Here is a 21,068-nt window from a genome sequence, read left to right on the forward strand (position 1 = left end):
ATTACATAAACAGTTATGAGACTGAAAATGAGTCCATATGTTTGATGCCATGTATCTGTAAATTGTATTTTTGAGTTCCGAAGGTACTGTAGTTTTAAAATATAATGAAAACTCAAAATGTGATTTTCAGCCTTAAGGTCCCTGATATCACATTCGACATATATGTGTACATAAGAATGAAAGTAATTGACACCTTTCAACACTTCATCTATGTTTATTGACACAACTAAGCAACAAGAAAGTAAGCACTGATGTATGACACGTGCCATATAACGTGTATAACGAACTGACGGATATAACGAACTTATTTTTTGGTCCCGACTATTTGCTGTAGTTATGTTGTATATATGCTTATAACGAACTACGGTTATAACGAACTAAAATTTGTAGTCCCTTTGAGTTCGTTATAACCGTAGTTTACTGTATATGCTTATAACGAACTACGGTTATAACGAACTAAAATTAGTAGTCCCTTTGAGTTCGTTATAACCGTAGTTTACTGTATATGCTTATAACGAACTACGGTTATAACGAACTAAAATTAGTAGTCCCTTTGAGTTCGTTATAACCGTAGTTTACTGTACACCGACAATCGTCCTCTGTGCGCCCCAAACTGCTCCAGCCCTCATTGCTTAAACACGACTATTCTGACGTACCTGTGTAAAGCCAGAGTTCGATATATCGATCACGCCTCTCCCTTCCCCGTCGGCTTCTCTGTCAACAGCGTCAGTAGTGGTTGTAGTGTCGCGAGAACATCGCCTCTATACTTGTATGGCGAGACAACTTTCAGGGCAGCTGTGATAGCGAGGTAAGTTGCAATATACTATTACAGATCCACAAGTGTGCTTGAGGATTGAAGTTTATTTCCTAATTTGGATGGCCACGGATAAATAGATATAAATGGCTACTGATTAACAGATATACACAGCTACGGACTGAGATATGAGGTTTATCTTATCTTGAACCCGTGACGAGACCAACACAAACCTCTTAATCTGACAAATTTTATTGTTATTTCCATTACATGTTTGCGATATATTCTTATTAAAAATGACACCTGGTAAATTATGGACTTTTTGTCACTAGACATGGCTCGGAATATATTTTAATATAAATTTGTATGATTTGAAAATAGTCTTAGTAATTCATTTCAACTTTCTGAACTTAAGTATTACAGCTGTCAACCCATCAATCCATTATGTCTAGATACGTTTAATACATTTAATGAATGTTTTTTCTCGACGTTTTAATTTTGTCATTAACAATAGAAACATCATTGGCATTTTGCTTGGTCGTAATGATTTGTGTGGGTAGGCAAGGGAACATAGGAAAAGAGTGCGTTTGATAGCGATGCTAAGTACGACTCCATAACGCAAGTTTTACAGCAAAGCAAACGAACACGGCGTTGTATAACTGTATTAAGTTCCAGCATGGCCTTGTATAGTTGTATTAAGTTCTTGCAGGGTGTTGTACGGTTGTATTAAGTTCAAGCATGGCATTGTATAACTTAATTATATTCTCGCATGTTAACTACAATAAGTGACTAGCATTTGAAAGCAATATCAACCTAGACAATTCTCGATAGCAATTACAAACAATACGGCTGTTTATTACTACCAGTACTAGGTTCGGCTCATAGAGACATAAAGTAACACTGTATGTGATCACCAAACTAAGTTCTGGCGAGAGATGTACATTGTATTAAGGTCTCACATGACGTTTACTGGCGATGATTAATGACGCATAGTTTGTAAACAACACCAACACCAAACTCCATAGAAATGTCAAATAAGAAAATACGGATTTGAAAGTGGGTTTCACCGAAGTGGTAAACGTCTGAGACCTGCATCACTTCGGGCTTTCCTCCCACATTAAGCTGACACGCCGGGATATAACTGGAATGCTGTTAAAAGCGGCGTTTAACCCAACTCACTCACTGATATACTGTTAAGGGCGGCGTTAAACCCAACTCACTCACTCACTGTTGTTAGTGAGTGAGTGAGTTGGGTTTACCGCCGCTTTTAACAGTATAACAGTTATATCGCGGCGTGTCAGACGTTTACCACTCCGGTGAAACCCACGAGCACAGGTGTGGTGCTGACAAACCTGGAAACATAATCGGGGAGAACCGGGATTCGAACCCAAAACCATAGGTTTCTGGTGTGCCCAAGGGACGCAACTCTGCACAACGAATCGCGGCGCCTTATATATATATACAATATATTCTCTAACACGACGTTAAACCACATTTCAACCCGAGCATAGCACTAAGACGATCGGAACTCTTATACACCCACTGACGCTGCGGACGGGTTACAGTAATTTGTCAACTATTATTTTTCATTTTTTATCTTACTAATTACATAGCGTAACGGGTTCATGTATTATAACAGTTTTAACACGCGTGTATTTCAAAATGTAGTCAGGTCGATTTCGCTTTCTACGTTTGTGCAAGCACAGCGCTGTAACAATGGATGAAAATATCTTAAAGACACTCTTGTGTTAATTGTGTCACTTTTTCTTGCTGATTAATAGCGACAATGTCTTTTATTGGAATCCTTAACATAAGTGTTTATAGGCATCAGTATTAAAAGGTATTCGCACTAACACACTCCGATACATCGACTGGTTTCTGACGTGTGCTACCATTAATGTGTCAATATTGGCACGTGTCATACATCAGTGCTTACTTTCTTGTTGCTTAGTTGTGTCAATAAACATAGATGAAGTGTTGAAAGGTGTCAATTACTTTCATTCTTATGTACACATATATGTCGAATATGATATCAGGGACCTTAAGGCTGAAAATCACATTTTGAGTTTTCATTATATTTCATTATATACTACAGTATCTTCGGAACTCAAAATACAATTTACAGATACATGGCATCAAACACATGGACTCATTTTCAGTCTCATAACTGTTTATGTAATACCGTAAACTACGGTTATAACGAACTCAAAGGGACTACTAATTTTAGTTCGTTATAACCGTAGTTCGTTATAAGCATATATACAACATAACTACAGCAAATAGTTGGGACCAAAAAATAAGTTCGTTATATCCGTCAGTTCGTTATAAGCGTGTTCGTTATAACCGTAGTTTACTGTAATTGCAGTTTATAGATATAGTAGCTAACTGAAAGAAGACATGTATGCTGAAAGGTTTTGAAATAAAGTTTTTGTTACATTGCGAACTAACTAGAGAAAAATGAGAAATGGCGATCTTCACTGAAATAAGCTGACGACAAACGCCTTCATGACGTCACATCACAATTACAGTAAACTACGGTTATAACGAACTCAAAGGGACTACTAATTTTAGTTCGTTATAACCGTAGTTCGTTATAAGCATATATACAACATAACTACAACAAATAGTCGGGACCAAAAAATAAGTTCGTTATATCCGTCAGTTCGTTATAAGCGTGTTCGTTATAACCGTAGTTTACTGTATATCCTAGCACCCACAAGGTCCCTTTTCTCCCGGAGGGTCACATATATTGGTAAATATAAAATAGCTACGTGATAAAACGCAACGGACAATGAAGAACGAAGCGTGGTTTATTTCACGATAAGACATTGACGTCATTTCTGGAGATTCGAACATGCGCTTGCAACTTGATGACATCGCATATTAAACGACGTTATTTTTTAGAGGGGAGTGTCTGGCGAATTCCCCATAGATATATCCGGGCATCGCAGACGAATGCAATGGCCGACCAATCGCATCAAAAAGCGGGGGAGATATGAAATCGGTACTTTGAGAAAAGGTACAGGTGATCAACGTGAGAATTGTGAGAATATGCGAGAAATACCAACCTGGGTATAAAATGGGCTTTGTCCGACATTGCCGAGGTCGGATTCTATTCAGGGAGTCATCATTATTAAAATACGGGTAAATAGTTTTTTAAGCTTGTACATGTTATCATCATCCTTAAAGAGGTTGTACATAATGTTTATATACCATATAAGAAATAAACGACTCGTGGGGGTTGTTTATCGTACAGTGAAACACTACAGGAAGGACAAACCATACAGCATGTGTTAGGTGGCAGACTTATTTGTATGTGATCTGATACGACTAAACACATGTAGCGTCATATACATCGGCTTATATCTCATTACTGGTTTCAATTATTGACGCTGGAAAATGTTGGCTCAATGTTATTGACGTTAAAGACTGTTGGTTAAATCTTATTGACTCTGATATCCACAAACAATTGTTTGACGAATGTTCGGCCTACCTCGGAGGTTGTTTCACATTGAATGACATTATCTCAAGTGTACATTTATGCTAATTTAATAGAAACAATAGCTATCATCACCACATCTGTACTCTGATTACATTACCCAAAACTAACAATATCTCCAATGGTGATCTTAGTATTCTTCAATCGTGAACTTAGTATTCTCCACTGGTGATCTTAATATTGTCTAATGGTGATCTTAGTATTCTCTAATGGTGATCTTAGTATTCTCCAATGGTGATCTTAGTATTCTACAATGATGATCTTAGTATTCTCCAATGGTGATCATAGTATTCTCCAATGGTGATCTTAGTATTCTCCAAAGGGGATCTCAGTATTCTCTAATGGTGATATTAGTATTCCCTAATGGTGATCTTAGTATTCTCGAATCGTGATCTTAGTATTCTAGAATCGTGATCTTAGTATTCTCCAATGGTGATCTTAGTATTCTCCAATGGTGATCTTAGTATTCTCTTATGGTGATCTTAGTATTCCCTAATGGTGATCTTAGTATTCTCCAATGGTTATCTTAGTATTCTCTAATGGTGATCTTAGTATTCTCTAATGGTGATCTTAGTATTCTCTAATGGTGATCTTAGTATTCCCTAATGGTGGTCTTAGTATTCTCCAATGGTGATCTTAGTATTCTCCAATGGTGATCTTAGTATTCTCCAATCGTGATCTTAGTATTCTCCAATCGTGATCTTAGTATTCTCTATTGAGGTTATAGTGGCAAGGCGTGTCGGTAGTCACCCGCTCGGGGACGGACTCGAAGTACTTCTATTCACTTACTACACCTTCAAAACATTTAACTAATTGTCTTCACGGTATTGATTATTGTTTACTGTTAACGTTAAAACATCTGCTGTCTTGGTCTATTGATTAATCTTAATATACATCTGCAATTCATTACTCATGGCAATCTACATACTCGTCTCCTGGGTACTTCGACCGCTATATGTTAACGTATAACAGTCCCGGTGGGCTTTGTGCTAAGATCGCTTTGTGGAGCGGAGACCCTGCATGCTAAGTTTGAAGAACATGATTTATTTGGAGAACATGTATTTGATATATATAAATGCATTTGGGGGGTATCCGAACAGGGGGTTGGGCGGGGTGGGCGGGGGCGGGGGCGGGGGCGGGGGCGGGGGCGGGTGTATGTGTGCGTGCGTATCAGCGTGGACAAGTCCGGACATAATGTTCTGTTCCACGTGTGCTCGTGTACTAGTCCCGATAAACGCCGGTGAAATACCGTGTCGCAGTTTAACATTTTGTACCTTATTTTTATACACATTTTCAAGAATAGGCCATTTAACGGCCATCTATGTTTGATCCCCTGAATGCCGACCGCGAGACAGGGTAACAGGAAGTACTATCTCTAACGTATTTTGGAATGACGCGGCCGGGGGATCGAACCACCGGTCTTTGACTCTTCCCGCAGATTCTTTTAACACAACGTGTGTCATTGGAAGCAAGTCTATGTACGATAAACCGCGAGCTCCTAGGTAATGGCTATGGTGAATATGGTTGGTTGTTTTTTTAACGTCGCACTCTGTAATATTCAAGCTATATGACGTCGGTCTGTAAATAATCGAGTCTGGACCAGACAATCAAGTGATTAATAATTTAATATCATGAGCATCGATCCACGCAATTGGGATCCATGTCATGCATCAACCAAGTCAGCGAGCCTGATCCCCAGATCCGCTTAGTCGCCTCTTACGACAAGCATAGTCGCCTTTTAGGGCAAGCATGGGTTGCTGAAGACCTATTCTATCTCGGATCTTCACGGGTTGATTAATATGGAATCCCGAGAAATATAGGCATGGGAAAGTATGGAACCATGAAGAAGACAGAATTACAACTGCCCAGCTGATAGAAGAAGAGTTTCAGCCATCATAAACCCCGATCAACTCAAGCTGGTCGTGAGAGGAGACTCAGTGGATCGGGTGGCCAGGCTCGGTGACTTGGTTGATGGCGTGTCTTCATCCCCAGACGGCGTGGATCTATCACTGCATTGCCTGGTCCAGATTGGATTATTCACAGACCGCCGTCACTTACCTGGGATATTGATTGGGGCGTTTAACCATCATGATCACTCCTATCAACCTTCTTGTCGAGGTGATGTCAAATGGGGTTTAACGTCGCGTTCTAGATTATTACACTTATATATCTATATATAGCGACTTGCATCACATGTGTGTGTGGCTGCTTGTACTAGTCCGGACTAATGCCGATTTATAGTGCTTGTCCACTGAGATACCAGTTTAACATGAATACCCCCCTCAGACACAGTATACTGACTGCGAGCCGACCAGTCCTTGTTTTAGCCCCTTAATGCCGAGCGCCAGACAGGGTAACAACAAGTACCATGTTTTTACGTCTTTTGGTATGACGCGTCTGGGGATCAAACCCCAGACCTTCCCCTCTCCGGGCGGACACTCTACCACTAGACCACGGAGGCGGTCCACTGACAAAATGCTTGAAGATTAATCCACCCATACGCAGATTCAGCAGGTCCAAACTGCCTGCTTTAAACAGAATCCATTAGAAATAACTACATGAACTCCTAGAGAGACTTTTCCGTGTGTACAACCAACACGTCACACAGCAGTGGAAGGTTAGCACCTCTGTCCACGAGAGTAGGCGGATGGTTGACACTCTAGTCTCTTGACAGCTTCCATTGCTTCTGTCTTGCTCCGCACTGAAACACAGGTTGCATGTGATGTAGGCCTTTTCGAAATATCAAGTATGCCTCTGCTCGCCCAGCAGTGATGGGTACCCGGTCGGATCAGGTGGTTGATGCCTTGAGGCAACTTTAGTTGTATCCTCCCCAACAGGGGGCTGACCGTGCAATTCGAGTGACCACTGATTCAGTGACCAAGACAATAATAATGTAGCACCATTAGCATTCACTTCGTGAATTGAATCTGACGCATTATGAATGGACTGTTTTAATACGGAATAGGCCCTACCCTCAATAAGAAGCTGGCAAACAAATACTAAAGATACCCCTATGCCAGAGACATTATCAAAGTTCGCAAGAATCCTATCAAATCCCACAATGTTGAACGAGTGCTGGTCAAGGGGTTCTAAGCCTAACAAACAAAACCAACAATTGTAAAAGTGTTTTTAATTTTAATTTTCAACATAATCTCCTTGCTTTTGAATGCAATTCTCATATTGATCGTGTCGCTTTTCATATCCAGTAAGGAAGACGTTTTCTGAAGCTACCCTGCAAAAACCATTCACGGCAGCTTTGACGTCATCGTTGTCGTCACACCGCTGCTAGGAAACATGTGGGAATCACTTGGTGCCAAGTCTGGCGAGTATGGAGGGTGAGGAAGCTCTTCAAACATACATTGTTGCACAGCAGCCTTTGCAAGTCGAGAGGTGTGAAAAGAGGCATTGTCATGACGTAGTAGAATTATAACCATCAGTATTCCTCGTCGCTTTCCTTTGATAGAATCTTTCATTCGATGAAGTAAATCAGCATAGCAGGCAAAGGTAATCGTGTTTGGACTTTCAAAGTTATCAACAAGGATCACACCATTTCCATCCCAGAATACAGTGGCCATAACTTTCTTCACTGATCTTGAAGACTTGAATTTCTTTGGTGCCGGAGAAGAGGAATGGTGCAATTCCATAGATTGACGTTTTGACTAGGGATCATAGTGGCAGACCCATGTTTCATCACCCGTTACTAATGTTGTTTTTTTAATTTGACAAAATCCTCCTCAATCAGATTTAAATTTCTTGGGGAGTACTTTTCTCTGAGGTCAAAAACTTAGTGTCTTCTCGGTACTCGTTATTTTCCATTTCTGTGCCTATTGGGACCCCTATCACGTTCAACTGGCAGTCAATAATATACAAATGTCATCAACAGACCAAATACACTAAAGACTTGCAATGAACTACTCAAACAATGGACTACATTGATTGTTCACTTTGTTATGGCCCATAGTTGAAAGTTAGTCAGGCTTAGAACATGCTGACCAGTCCTCGTATACTCCATGGAACTCCCTGCCTGACTTCTGGCATCCCCGGGGGAAGATGGTCAAATGCCTCCCAAGCAGCCACGCCTCTTAACCAATGTACGCCGAGACAAAGCCATCACTGTCATCAAACTTAGAAGAAAAACAGAAGAGCTCCACTCCACACAACACAGCACTTCTCCTTTTATAGCATCCCCAGATTCACTCTTCACCTGAGATATACATGACTTATACATGATTTTTGTGTCTTTTACGCTCAATGTTAATAATAGAGACCGGTTATTCTTTGGCTTGGACGTTTTATATTTACTAGAACCGGGTAGATATTTCTGCTATTGGACTGACGTTCCTCATAACTAAACTGAACTGAAGTTCATCATAAGCGCAATAGTATTTATCGGTTATCGGTGTAAAATACTCTCTTTAGTATCTGAGGCCTCTCCCAGTTATCGATGTATATTACTCTCTTTAGTATCTGAGGCCTCTCCCAGTTATCGGAGTATATTACTCTCTTTAGTATCTGAGGTCTCCCAGTTATCGGTGTATATAACTCTCTTTAGTATCTGCGGTCTCCAAGTTGTAACTTGCGACGATCTATCTAGTATCTGGGGTATCGTATTTTCAGTGTAAAAGTACCTTCATCACTGTATCTGAGATCCTCAAGCCGTTTTTGTATATTTCATGTGACGATCTCTCTAGTATAAACGGTCTGAATGTTATTTTAAGAAATCATCTGACACGATGTCATATAACCGAACAACAATGGCGATTGTTGGTTTACAAATCGTCCCCCGAAACCCATGCGTGTCATAAGCGGTGACTCGATTACATCCAGGTCGTTTTCATATAAAGGCACATTGTCGAATGCGGGATTCAACAATAAAGCAAATAAATTAAACCCAATAGCCTCTCAGTCTGGACGAAAACAATATGAGGCACAAACAGTTCCTTAAACAATGGAACAATGAGTAAACCCGTTTGAAAAAGAAGACAGCTGGTACGTACTGCAGGAACATATATTATTCAAGTCAATTCCCAGGCAGCAAACAGCGAAAAACACACTTCATCAATTGTACATTTTGTTTTGTTAATCTGATTCTATTTGTATGTAGATGTTCTGTGAACACACAGGGATGTCAATAAGAAAACAATGTATGGACAACATCTATATGAACCAACCATGTCACCAGCTAGCCAATAATAAATGGAAGCTTAAAAATACAATTTGCAATTTAACCACGGAAGGTTTTAAAGAAATGCACGTTCTTTCCATTGTGCATTGTATACTTTACATTAAGAGCATCATCTTTGCAAGAGAAAGAAGTGAGCTAACCTTGTTTTATCAAGACAGTATTTATATTTTATTTACTATGATTATTTATTAGACGTAAAAGTATTTAATAACAAATTAGCTATGAAATGTCCATGTAACCTAACTATGTTTCACTGGTATATTTTTGCCAAAGCATTGGCGTAGTACAAAAGCGTTTCGATTTTGACGTTTTAACATTTTAACATTCGTTTCGTTTTCAACCAAAGAAACGTTAACATACACGTTGCAGTCGGATGAAAACTACGAAGGGCTCATTGGCACTAGATTAAGTTGCAATCGTGGTGGCAATTACGATGTAAGTAAAATTCATGACCATGGTAATTGTGTGTCCATGGTTACCCCTAGGGAGCCATACACCAGGTTCCTATAAACGGACAGGCCAACATCACCGTGTACACGTCATCAGGTGCCCGGAATACCGGTGTGGGTATCTTTGTCCGGCGCGCAGTGCTTTGTTCGGAGTATAATACCCCCCTGTCAAGCTTCTGGCTCTCACTACGGTATTTTAGTTGTATGCCGAGTTCATGGTGGTAAGATTGATTACCGCTGGGACTACACGTAGGTGTGTTGGTTTGGGGAAAACACTAACGAAGTTTGCCTGGGGGAGATAAATGCTTTTTGAAATGATGGCAAATGGGGACAATTGTATGGTAGACGAGAACGCGAGATGCGGTTAGGTGAAATGCGTTTTGACGTCACGTTCAAGAATATTGCACTGATATAGCGAAGTGTGTGTGAGTGTGTGCGTGCGTGTGCGTGTGCGTGTGCGTGTGTGTGTGTTTGTGTGTGTGTGTTTGTACTAGTCCGGACTAATACCGGTTTTATAGTGCCAGGTTCTCCTCCCATTAGTAAGACAACCTAGTTGTAAGACACCTTAAACAACAATGTAACACCTGGTTGCACATGTTAATCAGGTAATTAACCCCTATCATGAAAATGGACTTGTCTTATTATAGACAAAAGAAATTACTCAAGATGCTTGATACCCTCTTTTACTTTATTTCATTCAACACTTTAATTCATCCATCCCTTAAATCCATTCTTTTAACATATTCGCCACTTAGAGTTCAGTTAAAGATAATATCACAGTTCACATCGAGGTTGTCACACTGACACAACCTTAATCCATCGTCAGAAGTTTGCCAACAGCATCCAAGAACTGGGGTGGTGTCTTGACACCCTGGGATAGCTGATCCTTCAGTCTGGAAAGTCAATTGTCAATCTCCTTATACACACGCTTTCTTGCTGGTGGAGCTGGTGGAGCTGGTGGAGCTGCACCACTGAGATACCATGCCGCAGTTGAAAATGGAAACCCCACTCACACACAATACACTGACTGAGAATCCGATTAGACTAGTCTTTATTTAACCCCTTAATGCCGAGCGTCAGGCAGAGTAACAAACAAGTACCATCTTCAACGCCGGGGATCGAACCCCGACCTTACACTGTCGGTTCAGACGCTCCATTGACTGGACCACGGAGGCGTCCAGGACAGAGAGCCATATTGAAATAAACATTAAAGGGTTTTTTGCCAATGTTCTCAGAAACTCAGAAGTGGTATTAGTACAGTAAAATGAACTGACGCATTGCAAATGCAGTAAAATGCTTCCAAAGTGGTAAATAACTGGCGAGTAGGTGAGTGTGGGTTCGAATCACTGATTTTCAGTGATCCATTCATATCTTTGTTTACCACTATTTTGGCTTTCACGCCCAATGGAATCTGTCTCGGCGGGAAATCAACGTTGTTGTTTTCTCTGGCGTTCACGTTTTACCCACAATCATAGGTTTCTGGCGTGCCCAAGGGACGCAACTCTGCACAGCGAATCGCGGCGCCTTAAAGGACTCGACCACCTGTCCCAGATATGAGCGTAGGGTCGATCTGCTCTTCACAGCCTACCTACCCACACGCAAGCATGCTGTGATAGAACTGAAATATTGTACGACCCCTCTCCAGCCACTGTTAGCTCACACACTCGTACATTGTATTACATACTGTTCGTTTGATACGAAACCCACCGTTTACTGGGTTAAAAACTCCTTAATGATAGCAGGCTTTGGTTGTGTTGACTAAAGTGTGAAACCCTTTCACCAACGTGATCGAAACAGCAAGCTCAAGCGATTAAATGTAAAGATGAAACGCTGCCACTACATTTGATAATGCACAAGAGGCGGGGGTATTGAAATGGAAACTGGTCTATGGATGCATACAGTGATGCTTCACCCGCTATTAAATCTGAAATTACCTGTCGTTCTTACCAGCAACAATGCGTTGAAGTATCGACCAAACCGTGATGCCACACACTAACGTTTGATGCCTTCATAAAGTTTACATAACGAGTATCCGAGCTTTTGTTGTCGTTATAAACGTATTTTTGTGTGTGCTGTGAATGATACTAATTGAACTTTGTGTTCACGAACAGCATCATAATTTATCAATGGTGCAAGCTGCAATTTAGCACATGTAAAGATAATTACTTTAATTATTTGTTTTTGATTAGCTTCACCATAGTGTTTTATAAGTGTCTTTGAAATTGCGACGCTTCGAAACTGATGTATGTAAAGTGCCGGACAAAAGAAAGTTTGATGGTATCTAAAACTAAACAAATAAACAAACAAGAAATGGTTATTTGATGGTGATGTAATTGAAAAGGGTATCATAGCAGTATTTTGGACCTAAACGTTTTAAGTGTATACTTTCTTTTGCCCGACAGTGTATGTATAGTAGCTAACCCTCGACTGTAGGATGTTAGTGTACGTGTGTAAGTTGGGTAGGGATGGCGGTAGGCTTGGGAGGGTGCCGGTAGGGATGGGTAGGGATGTGCTTAGGTAGGGTAGGGGTGATAGTAGTTGGGTAGGGATGGCGGTAGGCTTGGGAAGGTGCCGGTAGGGATGGGTAGGGATGTACTTAGGTAGGGTAGGGATGAGAGTAGTTGGGTAGGGTTGGCGGTAGGCTGGGGAAGGTGGCGGTAGGGATGGGTAGGGATGTACTTAGGTAGGGTAGGGGTGATAGTAGTTGGGTAGGGTTGGCGGTAGGCTGGGGAAGGTGGCGGTAGGGATGGGTAGGGATGTGCTAAGGTAGGGTAGGGATGAGAGTAGTTGGGTAGGGTTGGCGGTAGGCTGGGGAAGGTGGCGGTAGAGACGGTGATAGGGTTGTGGGTATTTGGGGTAGGGTGGGGTAGCGATGGGTAGGGGTAGGGGTGACAGAAGGGACAGGGTAGGGGTGGTGGTGGGGATGTTGGTACGGGTGGGTAGGGATGGTGGTAGCGATGGGTAGGAATGGCGGTAGGGATGGGTAGGGATTGTGGTAGCGATGGGTAGGGATGGTAGGGGTGGATAGGTATTGCGGTAGCGATGGGTAGGGATGGTAGGGATGTGGGTATTGATGGGTATGGATGGCGGTAGGGATTTGTGAAGGGATGGGTAGATATGGGTAGCAATGGGTAGGGGTGGATAGGGATTGCGGTATGGATGGGTAGGGATGGTGGTAGCGATGGGTAGCGATGGGTAGGGGTGGGTAGGGATTGCGGTAGCGATGGGTAGGGATGGTAGGGATGTAGGTATGGATGGGTAGTGATGGCGGTAGGGATTTGGGAAGGGATGTGTAGAGATGGCGGTTGGGATGGCGGTAGGGATGGTGGTAGGGATGTCGGTAGGGATGTCGGTAGAGATGACAGATAAGACGGGATAGGGATAGCGGTAGGGATTCGAGGTAGGGATTACAGAAGGGACAGGGTAGGGATGGGTAGGGATGTGGGTAGGGGTGCGTAGGGATGGCAGTAGGGATGTGTGTAGCGTGTACGCCATCTTACAGCTGCAGATAGCAATGGTGATGCGAATGCAGTATTAAGCACTTACGTCACTGGGAGTAGACACAACAGTGTTATAAATCTTCCTAATATTTACATACATACATCTTTTGATCCCAAAGACTCCAGTGCCGCCGATGTCCAATAGTTCTTATTATCGTACTGCCGTATACATAATGTAAAACGGATGTGAAAAGTAAACAGCATGCTCGAGAAGTCTTTAAGTACATCTCGTATGTTTAACCTGCTCGAATCATTACTGCATGGGAATCCCCCGGATTCAGATCGGCGGTTGAAATATTAATAGCGCCTAAGGCAGAGACAAACAGGACAAAGTCGATGGACAAAACGTGCTATATTACGTCATTCGAGTGTTTGACAGACGTTTCTATTTTATCTCTCGTTGAAAAGTTCTTTCTTTTATCATAGGGTATGGCTTAACAGTTAGGTCTAGGTGATGAGGAAGACAGACTCCCCCACCTCCATCCTTCAATCACCACCTCCATCCCTTTATTCCCTCACTGGGTACATTTATGTCGTGAAGTAATATTATCATAATAATGATGTTGTGGGTAATAACGTTGCACAGACTTATCTGTGTTTTATCTATGGATACAACAATCTTCATCTGAGACAGATAACGGTGGCGTTATGTCCTTTTTATACAGCACCATGTATTCTCTACCCTTCCACCAAGATATACCCGGACATTACATGTTATGTAAAGAACAGCAAACCAAAGGCCATTTCACGATTCCGACTACATCATAAGCATGTTTGAATTTCAATATATAATCAAAGTCTTTTGCAGTCCATATTTGGTCTATCCCCAGCCCATTGAAACACGGCATCAGCAAGAAAAAAACCCATCACTTACTTCACAAGAAATACAATGAACGCGTCACGTTTTAATTTAGGAAACTCCACATGTGCTGTGATATACAACATTCCACATATGCTATGATAGACAAAATTCAACAAGTGCTAACACATACAACATTCAACATATGTTATGATATACAACCTTCAACAGATGCTAAGACATACATCACTCAACATACCCTATTACATACAACACTCAACATACCCTATTACATACAACGCTCAACATACCCTATTACATACAACACTCAACATACCCTATTACATACAACACTCAACATACCCTATTACATACACATTCAACATACCCTATTACATACAACATTCAACATACCCTATTACATACAACACTCAACATACCCTATTACATACAACACTCAACATACCCTATTACATACAACATTCAACATACCCTATTACATACAACACTCAACATACCCTATTACATACAACATTCAACATGTGCTATGATATACAACATTCAACATACCCTATTACATACAACACTCAACATACCCTATTACATACAACATTCAACATGTGCTATGATATAAAACATTCAACATATGCTATGATATACAACATTCAACATGTGCTATGATATACAATATTCTACAGATGCTAAGCCATACAACACTCAACATACCCTATTACATACAACATTCAACATGTGCTATGATATACAACATTCAACATATGCTATGATATACAACATTCAACAGATGCTATGATATACAAAATTCAACAGATGCTAAGACATACAACACTCAACATACCCTATTACATACAACATTCAACATGTGCTATGATATACAACCTTCAGCATGTTCTATGATATACAACCTTCAACATGTGCTATGATATGCAACCTTTAACATGTGCTATGATATACAACCTTCAACAAGTGCTATGATATACAACCTTCAACATGTGCTATGATATACAACCTTCAACATGTGCTATGATATACAACCTTCAACAAGTGCTATGATATACAACCTTCAACATGTGCTATGATATACAATACCTCGATGACAGTCATCTTTGTTTTTGAGTATACACAGCGTCGGGTGGACAAAACAATTCTCCACTTCTAAATATTTTATTCATCTTTGATATTTAATGAAACGTGACTGTTATTAATCAAATTACATGAGGAGGAACGGCTTTGAACGAGTCATTATTTTTTAATCCCTGATTTCAAAGCATTCAGCTATTTCATTAAAAATGTCCAAATACCAGAAGATTGAAAGAAGTGAAAACCCTAGGTGTCTTTATGACGGTAGCGCACGTCAATACCTGCATGAATTATGCATAGAAATTGTATATTCAATGATAGGTTGGTTGGGTTCATTTCAGTTCTGCCATTGTTGCCTGTCTTGAGAACAACACGCCGTTGTCAGAGAGAGGTTTTGTACGGGGTTACTGCAAAAAAGGTCCAATTGTAACTTTTTGAATAATGAGATAGATCATATTTTCTGATATCTCCTGGTTTTTTTAATTAAATATTTATAATTACCTTTATCCTGGATATTCCACTCCTTAAGCGGTAATGACATAGGGTGTGTCGTTATCAGTAAAATGCGGCTGGATATTACCTGACTAATTCATGGAGTGTTTACACTTAATATGATTATTTGTTATTGTTTCTTGACGGCCATTTCAACAAGGACGGATACCCCGGGGTGGGGACAATAGAGGTAGCTCTGACTGATTAAGTTGATTACAGGTATAGCAGCCTTGGACAAGGCGATATCTTCACAGGCATGTCCTGTGCCCATGACAACCGGATCTAAATCTAAATTAGCCATTTCAGTGCCGTTTCGTGTATCCGAGAAAAGACGCGCATTAGTGTTTAGCAGTCACAGCATCAGACCATTTATTTCAGGCGCTAGGTATGTTCAGCCAAGATTTATGTTACAGCTGTAGTTTAAACCATGAATGATGCTTACAACAAATGGTATATTTGGTATACTTTCTTAGTAAAGTATAGATTCTCGTTCAAATCTTGGACGGGATTCAACCCAAAAAAGTACGAGAATCTATACTTTACTAATGTTATACTAACAGATGGTATATTTGGGTTAACACTTTCTTAGTAAGGTATAGACTCTCGTCCAAATCCCGGACGGGACTCAAACCAAAAAAATACGAGAATCTATACTTTACTAAGAATGTGTTATCTCAAATATAACAGTCATTACATTTGACCACTTCCTAAATAGCATTGTGAGTTTATGCAGTAAACTTGTTTAGAAGCTCGTTCTACTATCTGTAGATACAAACTGTTGGAAAAAGTGTGTGTGATATGGAAGATACAGAGGTAAACTGAAGTACTGAGAAAAATATTCACTACGTAAGGTCATAAAAAGTGTATGAACACACTATGCCATTTAGAAAGTGGTCAAATGTCAGAAATGTTATATGTGGGATAACACTCTGGCAGTGTGGGGTCGAATCCCGGACGGGACTCAACCAAAAAAGAAAAGAATCTGTACTTTACAAAGAAAGTGTTATCCCAAATATAACATTTGTTACGTTTGACCCCTTTCTAAATGGCATTGTGTGTTCATAGCTTTCGGCCATGGGAACCGTGCCAATTTACACTCTTCAGAAAAAGAAACGCACAGGTAGTGTGTAGTTCACTGAACCTGACTACACAAAAAATCCGGTATATCAATTGGATATATGTGATTGGAAAATGTTGGTGGTCTGATATTCGACAAACGGTGCGTCAAACCACATTTGTTCAAAAATGTCATGGAGCAAAACTGTGAAGCAAAATGCACGTGCAAGTTATGGAACTGGTGGTAGTGGCTGTAAAAAGGCAAGCAAAAGCCAATAATTTGTCATTCATTTATCAACATCGTTCAAATGTGAAAATGCCGAGACTCAGCGCTGTCGATCGGAACAGCGCCATAGGACGTATCCAAAGAGGAGAATCGCAGTCTTCTGTTGCACGCCATTTCAACGTCCACCACAGCACCATTTGCCGCCTTTGGGACCGATACACACAGTTCAATTCCACTGCAGACCGTCCGTGAACCGGCCGACTAAGAGTTACCACCCCTGCACAGGATCGCTACATTCGGCTGTTCTACCTACGTCATCTCAATGCCACAGCTACGGAGACTGCAGGACGCATCCCTGGTTTGAGGAGGATATCGGACCAGACTGTTAGAATCCGACCCAGAAGACCAGTTATCGTCCCTGTTGTGTAACAGATCCGTCGACAGCGACGCTTACGTTGGTGCCATACCTTACATCCTTGGAATTTGAGAACGAGTGTGGTTAAGCGATGAATCACGATTTCTTCTTTACTGGCGAGATGGAAGACAACGTATTTATCGCTGTTGAAATGAGCGTTTTGTTCCACATTGTGTACGTCAATTCGACAATTTCGTTGACGGTAGTGTCATAGTGTGGGGGGGCATATCCTACACCACAAGATCTGATTTGGTTGTTGTTAAGGGAAATTTGACAGCAAATCGCTACATGAAACAAATTCTTCAACTTCACCTTCTTCCATTCATTGAGAGCTGTTTCAACAGGACAAAGCTCCGCCGCACACAGCTCTCGTCACGGTAGACTACCTTCATAATGTCAACATCTACGACTTGCCCTGGCCATCGAGATCTCCAGATCTCAACCCAATCGAACACCTCTGGGGTGAACTCGATCGACGTGTACGTCAACGTTAGAACACTCCGCAGACACTCCCACAACTGGCCAACGCATTACAAGCAGAACAGCGCAGAATTCCGCAGGACAGAATTCATACACTTATCCAGTCAGTACCGAGGAGATGCAGAGCCGTGATTGCTGCCCAGGGCGGTCACACGAGATACTTAGTTCAGCGCAACCTTGTGGCCTTATGTGACATGACAATGAACTGTTGTCAATGCTTTGTACAACGACAACATGTGACTATCGAGCTCCAAAATTTCATGTTTGTATCTATGATATTAAATGAAATATATCGACTTATTAGGTACAACAAATTTACTAAAAATCTACATGTGCGTTTCTTTTTTGGAAGAGTGTACATTTTTCAGAGGGGTACACAAAGTATGTGATCTAGACTACCAGTTGTCGGACTTTCATTTTTGAGGAAGCATCGATGGCTGAGTGGGTGAGATCGCTGACTTTGTGTGCTGGCGATTAGGTGTCTCACTCAGGCAGTGTGGGTTCGAATCCCGGACGGGACTCAACCAAACAAAGTACGAGAACCTGTACTTTCCCAAATACTAGTATAACATTTGTTACGTCATAAAAAGAGAATATGTGAACACATATGTTACATTGTCCATCAAAGGATATATAACAGCCAAATCCCGTGAATTCAACATGTTTGGTTTCATATGAATATGTCGGATTAACGAGTATGTTGGATAAATGAAATTAAGCAGTATCAACTTTCGTGATCGAAAATCGGACTACGCGACAGACAACGATTCAAACATGTATGAAATATTCATATTGTTATGTTACATTGTTAGCATAAAATGTTTTCTAACCATGCCGCCTCTAAAGCTATTCGTAACTTATTGTTATTATTTGTAACTGCACCGATGGGTCAGGATACGCTCACCTTTTCCCGAACACCTGGTATCATCACTATTAGATAGTGATTCATAAACATATGCTTATGATTTAGTCGGAATCGTACAATCGACTCTTCTTTCGGAAGAAACGTCACATGAGTATGGAAAGGGTCAATTTTACAAACATATTGACAGATTATTCAATTTTTATATAGTCTTAAAAATCCGTAGTGAAAAGATGTATATTAGCATGTTTAACACATTTGTATCATGATTGTCCGGATAATTGGTCAGTTCACCTTGAAACAGTAAACACTGACTGACTGATATACCAGGACTACTGCATGGGTTGCGAGTGAAACAGCTGTGTACTTGTATTTACATGTAAATAACAGTCTGACACGTGTTTGCTTCCATTAAATGTTAAAAACATTATTTGACATAAGGTTTTACAACCACAGCTATAATCGTTCACTGGACATAGACGTATTCTGAAAAATAATATGTTGCAGATTCCAACAAACTTGTTTAGCGTCTCCAGTCACGCAACCAAATTACGTATGTCTTCATATTCATAGAAAGTATTTTAAACAACCGGCATTACTACCATGTGGACTATCAATAACCCAAAAGCCAGGCTCAATGCAGCTAAGGAGCAAAAAATGATAAACCTCTCAGATTTTGTCACATGTTCGATTTTCAGTTGAACACATCTTAAGTTAGCGATTATTTTATCCAAAAAAATGAACTGAACTGGGGCTCAGTCTGCACTCAAACATACTGCGACATGGTATTATTCTTTAAAACAAAATTCGATTTTAAAATATATCTGCATAATACACAACTGCTGATGGTTATCCTAGGCATCTTATCTTTAAAATTCTATAAACTTTCTTTTTTCGACACAAAGTATATCATTTGAAACATGGTAGGGGTTGTGTGACATGGTAGGGGTAGTGTGACATGGTAGGGGTAGTGTGGCTGCAAATTCATTTCTTACTCCAGCCTTCATAAACAAATTTATTTTTACACAAAATTTCAGTCACTAATCAGTTTTTACAAACTGTTCCAGGAATGAGTGATGGATAGATGGACACGATCAAATGTAACAACAGTTCTTTCAAGTACATGTACATAAATATCAAACTCGCTATACTTTCTTTTGGCTCTCAGTTTAGGTCAAAACGTTCGATTTAATTTTCAACTTTATACACAACATAATATACCCAACTTTATACCCAACTTTATGCACAACTTTATGCACAACTTTATGCACAACTTCATACACAATTTTATACCAATGTAAGGGAAATCTTCACTAATAGATGTGACCAAAGATGTAGCTAGATCTGTGTTCTCGCAGGTTCAGGAAAGCATGACGTTTACAAAGAAAACAATATGTGAAATGCTGGACTTCCTCATAGATAACATCTATGTGAAATTTGCGGATAGGACATTTAGTTAAGATGTCTGTGACGGATGCCACTCACTGGATACGCTCACATTGTCGCGAACACCTGGTGTCATCACTATTTGATAGTGATTCATAAACACATGCCCCCGATATAGCCGGAATCGTATAATGGTCTGTTAGCAAAGACTTCTCTTGATTCTGGAAATTATTTTTTCTCACTATTGTTTTATTAAAGCGCTGACTGAAGCCATATTCTGCCTTAAACGTAAACCACACCTCTATCCCTTGAATATCAAATGTTTGATCCCTTACCATGCAGTTTCGCGATACGTTTGGAGGTTTGTTCAATTAACAATGACATCTGGATTTCGGAATAACAATGGCATATTACGTTTGATGTCATCGAAACGTGTAGTCGGAATCTCGATAATTAAGTGTGAGTGAGTGAGTGAGCTGGGTTTAACGCCGGTTTGAATACTATTCCAGTTGTATCACGGCGTATAAGTTTGGTGTGGGAGGAAAGCAAGAAGTGATGTATGTCTCAGACGTTAACCACTCTGGTGAAACCTACGAACACGGATTCTGACAAACCTAGAAACATAATCGGGGCGAACCGGGATTCGAGCCACTATATCATAAGTGTCGGTGTGCTCAAGGGACGCAACTCTGCACTACAAATTGCAAGGCCTTAGACAACTGGGCCACCCGTGCCCACCGATAGTTAAGAAAAACTGTATGTAAATGTTACTGTTCCAGAAGATGGATACACATACCAAGAGTGGCCCCAACCAGTTGTGAGAAATTCAGCAATCTCAGAACAGGTACGTCATGTTAATAGTAGAAA

At 40.6% G+C, this 21,068-nt stretch overlaps 1 protein-coding gene across 1 annotated transcript in view; it reads left to right on the forward strand.

Annotated features, from left to right (window-relative positions):
- Positions 1-743: 743 nt before the first annotated feature.
- The window catches only part of LOC139445657 (serine-rich adhesin for platelets-like), an 87,224-nt gene continuing 66,899 nt past the window's right edge, over positions 744-21,068 (forward strand). The window contains exons 1-2 of the mRNA XM_071226850.1: positions 744-808; positions 20,981-21,045. The gene's annotated coding sequence lies outside the window, so the exon portion shown is untranslated. The remainder of the gene's footprint in view (positions 809-20,980; positions 21,046-21,068) is intronic.

This window comes from Haliotis cracherodii, unplaced genomic scaffold, assembly GCF_022045235.1.
Source record: "Haliotis cracherodii isolate W230 unplaced genomic scaffold, xgHalCrac1.p SCAF_10, whole genome shotgun sequence".
NCBI lineage: Eukaryota > Metazoa > Mollusca > Gastropoda > Lepetellida > Haliotidae > Haliotis > Haliotis cracherodii.